Raw genomic sequence first — 8,568 nt, 5'->3', positions numbered from 1 at the left:
TATGTTTAGTATGAACTGAGATTAATTCTCTAAATTATGAGTTTGATAAAATTATTTATTTTTTTTAGAGTTAGTAAACCACTTTTACTGTAGTAATTTTACACAAAAGGAATGAAGTTTTAGCCCTCTGCTAATCATCTTCAGTATGTACAAAAATCTGTTGGGACATTTTTCAAAACACTATCACTGGATCATTTTTAAGCTTATTACGAATAATAGCCATTTGTTTGTTTTTTTTCAGTTATAATGTGAGGTTCAGAAGGGCATAATTATGATTCAAGTTGGTGAATTTTTTTCATTTGAATAATTGATTTTTAACTGATATGTGTTCATTACATTATTTTTTAATTTTGTTCATTCTTGCCTCAGTATTATAATAAAATGTTGCTGAACTTGCCTCAGTAATGTAGTGTTGGTGAAGCTCTATAAGCTGAGCACGGGAAACCATTTTATATGACTTGTGATTTGTCAAAAAAGAAGGAATTGACTTTTAAGATTAATGTTAATAAAATTTTATCACTTATTATATTATGACTTGAAATATTTATTTCTTTGTGGCCAAAAGAGTTTAGTTAGATGGCAAGGGGGTAATGGGATTTAGAATTATATTTTTTTATTATTCGATTCCAAATTGTTTGAAAAAGTAATCCTTCTGGTTATTTGTATGAGGCTTTTTGTCAGAGATTTTTTGTTTTCTTTATTAAATTTAGAACTTTTTTTTATCAATTTTATGATTTAATTAATAGGTGATGCTATTATTGTGTTCATGTTTTTTATTTAAATTTTGATTAACATATAATAGTGTGTTAAGCCATTTTTCATATGGTATGGTATATTTCCATTTATGAATAAATTTAATTAATTTTATTCATTATGTAGATGGTGTATTATGAGGTTTTTATATATGTTTTATTCATATATTTATTGAATACTTAAATAAGGTGTTTTTTTTTCACAGTTTATGGAAGTGTTAAAAAATATAAAAAAATTTTGCAATAAGTCAAAGTGCTCTTACTAAAATAATAGTACCAGATAATAAGTGAATAGAAACAAAGGTAATATTTCAATTAATAATGTAGTTGAACGATGCAATATGAAGAAATTAATTACCATGAATTCGTGCTAGGACCTCATTCATTTTGAGAAAATCATTTCTATTCATTAAATATTATCATAGTACTTATTAAACACAATTTTTAGAATTATTATTAACCATATAGAAATACTGGAGAAAAAACACTAAGGCTATTCCAAAACTGGCTGTTCCAATATTTTTAATTGGCTGTTTTAAATATAAACTGGTTACCATAATTACATATTGCATTTATATCAGTAATCATCAATAATCTCTATAAATCAGTAATCAACAATATTTAATTTCTATACACCCTTATCTGTCATTCATTCTGTTGACTGGTTATAAGTAGTGATCACTGAAAATTAAAAACAGTCATTGTACTACAGACTTGTGAAGTATGCGATGCGATTACTTTTGCATGTAGAGGGACACAGAAACCCATTAATGATTATATTGCTTTTAAAGTAATTATGAATAACAGCACTGAAAGATCAGTGTCAAAAATTCCAAGCGGGTGGATACATAAATAAATAGAGAGAAATATAACACTGACTGATAAATTCTTTCAAAATATTGGTTATGGTTACTAAATTGACAACTATACAAATTTTGAAAATTATTTTTTCTCAGGGATTTTTTTTCTAGGAAACAAATGAGTGTAGAAGAGATCAAGCAACATCTTTAAAGTCGTGGACATTCATTACACGACAAGATAAATTTAGATTAGTGGCATGAAAAAAAATAAATAAAATGATATAGTTACAGTGATTTGGGACAACAAGGGAATTTAGAGACAGAATTTAAAAAACCTAGAACCATAATATTATCAGAAGTTTATTTTAAAATGCTGAAGAAGCTATAGAGCTATATTCAAAATAACAGGATAATCATTAAGGGTGTTCTTATGGATGAAAAGCATGGACGCAAGTCATACTGAAAATTGAACAGTTCAAACAAGAGATAAAAACATTTTTTAACCAGATTATTTTCTGAAACTTTCATTTAAGGTATTCTATGAAAACTACTGAAATGAACTACATTATGCATTTGTAGAGTAGTTCTTCCTATGATTTTCATTATCAACACTTTTTTCTCTAAATAATATTCATGAATTTTAGCGTACTACAATCAACAAAAACTTTTACTTGAAAAGCTTTAAAATTCAGAACATATTTAGCTGTTTCTTGAGTTGTGACTTTTTAACCCAGTGTGTGTGTGTGAGAGAGAGAGAGAATAATTTATATCTCAAAAAATTGAAAATGTTGTTCAACATTTTGTTCTCAAAAAGTTGAGAATGGTTACTAATCATTGTATGTATTATAATAAAAATAATTCTTTGCTAAATGTTGAGAAAAGGTGTCTTCAAATAAAGAGTGGGTGACTAATTTGGTATATGATCTTCATATGTACATGAATTGGGCTCATCTTAAAAATAGATTTTTTTTTAATAAAATAAAAAGATATTTTCCATTTTATACAAGTTTCAAATCAGAATTTAATTTTTTAGCTGTTCCAAATTTTTTAATTATGATGCGTTATGCTGTGAACTTCAAAATGCCTCACTATATCTTTTTTTTAATAATATTTTTTTTTATTTTTACTGCGATTATTTTTGCACTTATTAATTCAAATATTATTTGTTTTAACTATGTAATTATTTAACATTTTTACTTTATTAATTTACTTCCAAGATATTAAATATATATTTATTTTACAATTAGTATTGCCATATATTTATAAATTTATTGAGGAACTGTAAATTTAATTATTTTAAATTAACTTTTTTCAGAGATCAAAATTCCTGTAATTTTATTAATTTTCTCACCACATGGGTAAAAATGATTAATCTACTGGTTTGTTTCTTTTTCACATAAATTTGTAAAGGACTTATATGTGTTTCGTTCATGCTGTAAATAGTTCTTTTATAACTTATTCAGTTTAATTGATAATTAATTATAATCATACTTATATTTACTTTTAAACTCATACGTCTATAAAATATGTTTTCTCTCTTTTATTTTTGTTTCCAGTCATTTGGAAGGTCTGTTGCTGTTCTCCATTCCATTCTGTTTAATACTAATATATTACATCATATATTCTGGGCTCCAATACATTCCAGATATCTTTATTTAGAGTTTTTATACTATGTACATCTTCTACCACCAAATTAAATAAATCTAGATGTCTTAATGTAGCCAGCCTTAGTTTCTATCATAAATATGCCTCTTCCCGACTGTTCTTTCTAAAATACCAATATGGCATCGTAAAATTTCTAATTTTACTGAAAGTGTGTTTAACCCTGGAATCCTACACTTATTTTCTTATTACACTAACTGTACCCTGGGCTACTGGATGCCCAAGAATTAAATATTGATTTATGTATTAGAAACCAATATTTATTGAAATAAATATAAAAACTAGTTTTGTTAGCTTAAAGTTATTTAACATTTATTTTACAGTTCACTTTAAAATCTTATAGTAAAGAAAAAATATTGAAAAATTTACATTTTTTTTTTATGTTAAAAATTTACATTTTTGTAACTTTTGTAATGTATTACTTTTTATGGTTATTTTACCAATTTTCATCTCTACAATCGGCACAAACTGATATGGTATGGCTTTTGCATAGAAACATCTTACACTCACCACACGCACACTTAGGTGTTTTCGTGTCCTTGCATTGCAGACAGATCAAGCACCTTCCGGCCCTCTGATTATCTGCTTCTAGGTGCATTGGCACTTGGAGTTGTTCCACTATGGCAAGGCGGATTCCTCTTCAGAATGTAGGCATCTCTAATCATTGAACAAATCAGGTCTCATTAGATCTTCTGCGCGGGTAAAAATAAATTCCACTTTGGGTTGTGAAGTTTGTACAGGCATAAACATATTGTTCTTGTAGATTATGTGTGCATTCAGACAAGAACTGTTCAGCATCCCATAAAAAAGGCACATTTGGTCCAATAAATCAACTCCACCTTTAATTTGATTGTAATAGTGGAGACCTCTAGTTTAGAATTCTTTTCCATGGAATAACCCTGGTACATGTTTGGGACAGAAGGATTACGTTATCATTTTACTTTAGTGCAAAAGGTACCATAGTCAGTTCTCTATCAGAAGCAAACATTGTTGTTTCGGGTGGTTTGGATTGTAACATTTCTGCTGGAATTTGAGGTTAGTTTTTTCACAATGTTCCAACCATTGTTAACTTATATTTACTGAGCATATCGTTGAAAAGTGGTGCAGAGCTAAACCAGTTATCTACTGTAATATTTTTGTTACTGCCATGGATAGTTTCTGACCTAACTTCTCCATAAAAAAAAATGGCTTTAGGTTGTCCACTTCTTTCTTAGTGTAAGGGATGGAACTGACCAAATATCCAGTAGAGTTGCAGTACATAATCAACTTTAAACGATATTTAGCTTGTTTGTTCAGATTATAATCCAAAACTGCTGAAGAATGATCTTGATTACTTGTAGATCTCAAATAATTTTTGATTATTCTTAATTTGCTAAAACTTGTTTTGGCCGTAGTTGTTGCTTCGACATTGTTAGAAGTAGGAGTTAGCTTGTACTATACTTGAATATGATTCTTCTAAATCCCATTCATTCATAGCACTCCATATGAAAAGGATTTTATTTTTATTTGGTATTTAAAACATTTCAGTTCATTTATGAACTTATTTTTGTCTATTTCTGGGTATGCTGCCAAGAGTGGATTTTCTTTTTCTTCTATCTGTGATAAAATTAAGCCTTTCCCAGTTGAAAAATAGAACTCTTCTGCAATCTGTCGAATGCACACCAACAAAATTTATACTGCATGAACAACATGTGATATATTTCACAAGCGAGTTATTTTTTATTACAGCTTGCACTCCTTTACAGTTGCCAGACATTTCATTGTCTTAGCTCTGGCCACAAATAGTTTCGATTTGAATCTCATGTTCGATCCGTTTTTTCTTAATTTCAGTTGCAATTCCTTTTCCATTGTTCTTTATTGTGTTTATAAAATTTACGAATCTTTCTTCCACTGTTTATTTCCCATTGGAATACTTAACATATTGTAAAATTTCTGTTAATTGAGCTTTGTATGAAATATCTGGGGTGCTATCTGAAATTATATACAATACTTTGCCTGCTGAATTCCTTTTATTTCACCGAGTACCTTTGAAGCTAAAAGATTAAGTTCATTTTGAATTTTCTGTGATAAATAGTTATGATGTTTATTATGGGAATCCAGCAGTTTTTTCAAGGTGATATCAAATTTGCTCACAAACTGTATGAGATTTAAAACTATTCCACGATAAAATGCATTTCAAATTAATGGTCAACATAAATATGTCTTGACTTTTTAATCTTGTTATTTAATACGATTTGAAAAGCATCATCAATTAAACCACCTTTTCTAATAGTCTCCATATGGTGGAGTTGTTTATGTCTAACAATGAATTCTCATGAACATAAATATTTAGGTTCAAATGTTTGTTTTTATATCCAAGAAAAAAAATAATTTCTTGGTTTTAGATGTAAATAAAAGGCATGGCAAGCAATATAAGGCATTTTTGTCCGTAGATTAAAACAATTGTGGATTGCATTCTGATCCTTACAGATCGATTTGAAATATCATTACTCAGGCTATCCGTGGAAGACTAACATGTATTTGCATCTTTCTCTCTGTTGGAGCTAGTGCCTATGTGATCCTAGTTATTGGAGGATGCAGTGCACTCCCTTCCCCGGAGGGAGTTGCATGTGCTTGCGGTAGGTGAATTTAGTTTTATAGACTTCACTCTCACCATTTTCTTGTCTTTCATTGCCAAGGTCACGGTTAAGCCATAATCATGCAAGGTCATTTGTGAAATAAGGTTGAATTTTATTGAAAAAGTTTTCAAGCTTATCTACATCAGCTACCTTAACATGTAACATACTTGAAAAGTGACCTAGAATATATAATAGGCAACACATTTTTAATGTTAATGAAATGGGTTCTTTTTTAAATGCTGCCAGATTAGAAATTATTAAAGATAAAGTTTAAATATGATAAAGGTGCAAAATTACCAAAAAAATAGTAACTGTAGTTTGTGCCACTACAATGGGTACTGAACAATAGTAGTTATTAGTAATAGGTAAATAAGTTATTACTTGTGAAGTAAATATTAAAACAATATGCTGTTTATAACAACAGTTATCATCATCTTCAAAGAAGAAATACAATAATGTTATAGTGAAATAAAAAAATTCTTTTACTAGAGTATAACTATACAACATATCTAGGTAATCAAGAATTCACACAAATTAAGTTTTCTTTTTACCTGCCAGCACTACAGGTGTTTAGGAATGATGCTGCCATGATTGGAAAAATTGCACCTTCATCTCGTGATGAAATAACATTTTACCTGTACTGGGCCATTTGAATGCTTCAAAAAGCTTGGGATCTGATTACAGATGAACAATAAAACACATGTTTCAGTGTTACTTTGCTCAAAACAGTTACTGAAGAAACAGCCAGAAATTAGAATGGTATCACAGTTCCCAAAATTACCAAATTTCTGTAGGAATTGATGACTCCTTTGCCATACCTTAAACCAGCAAAACTCCTTAAAAAATCAAGGAAGTTTGACGATTGGTGATGAATGATCACTGAATAAACAATTTACAGAGCATGAAAATGAAGTAAACCAGGCAATTGTTAAGGTCATAATTATGTTTTTTGATGATCAAGGTATGGTTCATTATGAGTATGCTCCTTAACGAAAACTATCAATAAAGAGTATTACATAGCTGTTTTATGTTAGTGAAAAGATGCTGTTTGACACAACAGACTCCAACTTTGGGAAAATGACAACTACAAAATTTTATCATGACAATGTATCAACTCATCCGGAGATTCCTGGCAAAATACATCGAACAACTTCACCAGTCTCCTTACTTATAGACACAGCTCCCTGCAATTTTTGGCTCTTTCTGAAGCTTTAAATTACAAATTAGATCTAAAGGAAGGAGATTTGAAGACAAAGAAGAGATCAAAAGAAATGTGTCAAGACTTAGTGGTGTTCACTAAAAATGCTTTCAACAATGAAAACATTGCTGGGATAAGTGTATTACATCAGAAGAGATCTTCTTTGAAGGAGATAAGTCGTGGAACCAAATATATTTTGATCCCACCTCATATTTTAGATTCCATTGTACCGACTACAGCTTGCAGTAGCAAGTAATGAATATAAAAAATCCATCTGGAGAGGATTGATTATTACTGATCAAGGAATCAAAAATTATAAGTTACTTCAGTTCATTAAAAAAAAAGTAATGATTACTGAAAAGTATAATAAATAAGAGAGGACAGTTTAAATATAGTGATTTTTAACTATATTATGCTCTTAAATTAAACAATTTAAACTTAATGTCTCATTTAAAATAATGCATGTATATTGGTATGTTTTAAATACTTATTGTCAGTTCAGTAATTTCTTGAAATATCCTTGCTAAGTTTACATTCTACATTTTTTTAAATTTTGCATAATTTTATTTATTTTTAACCATTAAAATAGTTTTTCAATAGTAAACAATAAATACAGTAGTAGAATTTTTTTAAATTGCTGTCTCCCTCAGGGTGAATCTTCAGTCATTTTTCTCCATTTTGAACCGTTCCTACTTCAGAGATAGCCAAATTAAGATTTTAGCAAATATCAACTTGCATATTTCCCTCTTCTAATGCTCAAATAATTTTATCTTCAACAGAAAAAATTTTACATTTACAAGCCATAAAATATTGTACTACAGTGATACACAAAATACAGGTGCTTCATAATGTTCTTCGGAGTTCGAAAATTCATTAACAAAAAACTATTTCACTCATTAAGAATGAAACAAGTAATGTACGAAAGAGTACTTCAAATAGTTTTTTCCACATATACTAGGCAGTTAATAAACCATTTGCTCGCTAGGCGTCGACAGTAGAGAAAATGGCAGCCACGGGAAGCGAGAAGTCGTTTTGTGTGTTAGAATTTCACTTGTCAAAGTTAGTAATTTCTGTGCAACGTGCGTTTCGGTTGAAATTTCATAAAGAGCCACCAAGTGACAATTCAATTTGTGCATGGTATAAAAAATTCAGTGAAACTGGTTGCTTGTGCAAGCGAAAATTAACTGTAATTCCGAAAACAACAGTGTGGAGAGTTCTCCGTAAACATTCATTATGCAAGCCGTACAATCTTCAATTAATCCAGTGTCTTTCTGATGGAGATAAAACACGTAGGCTCGATTTTTGTTTACAGTTACAGGAAAAGGTGTTGTTAGATGAAAGTTTTCTAAACAAGATAATTTTCAGCGATGAAGCTACTTTCCATATTAGCGGCAAACTAAACCGTCATAACGTGCAAGTTTGGGGAACTGAAAACCCACATACTTATGTGGAACACATTTGGGATTCTCCAAAAGCAAATGTTTTTGTGTGATCTCTCATGAGGCAGTGTATGGGCCGTTCTTTTTTATGGAAACAAC

The 8,568-nt window shown here is 29.7% G+C and overlaps 1 pseudogene; it reads right to left on the bottom strand.

Annotated features, from left to right (window-relative positions):
* Positions 1 to 3,650: 3,650 nt before the first annotated feature.
* On the bottom strand, positions 3,651 to 6,421 carry LOC142317913 (uncharacterized; annotated as a pseudogene).
* Positions 6,422 to 8,568: the final 2,147 nt, after the last annotated feature.

This window comes from Lycorma delicatula, chromosome 1, assembly GCF_047948215.1.
Source record: "Lycorma delicatula isolate Av1 chromosome 1, ASM4794821v1, whole genome shotgun sequence".
NCBI classification, from domain to species: domain Eukaryota; kingdom Metazoa; phylum Arthropoda; class Insecta; order Hemiptera; family Fulgoridae; genus Lycorma; species Lycorma delicatula.
This window is presented reverse-complemented; position numbering and strand designations above follow the sequence as displayed.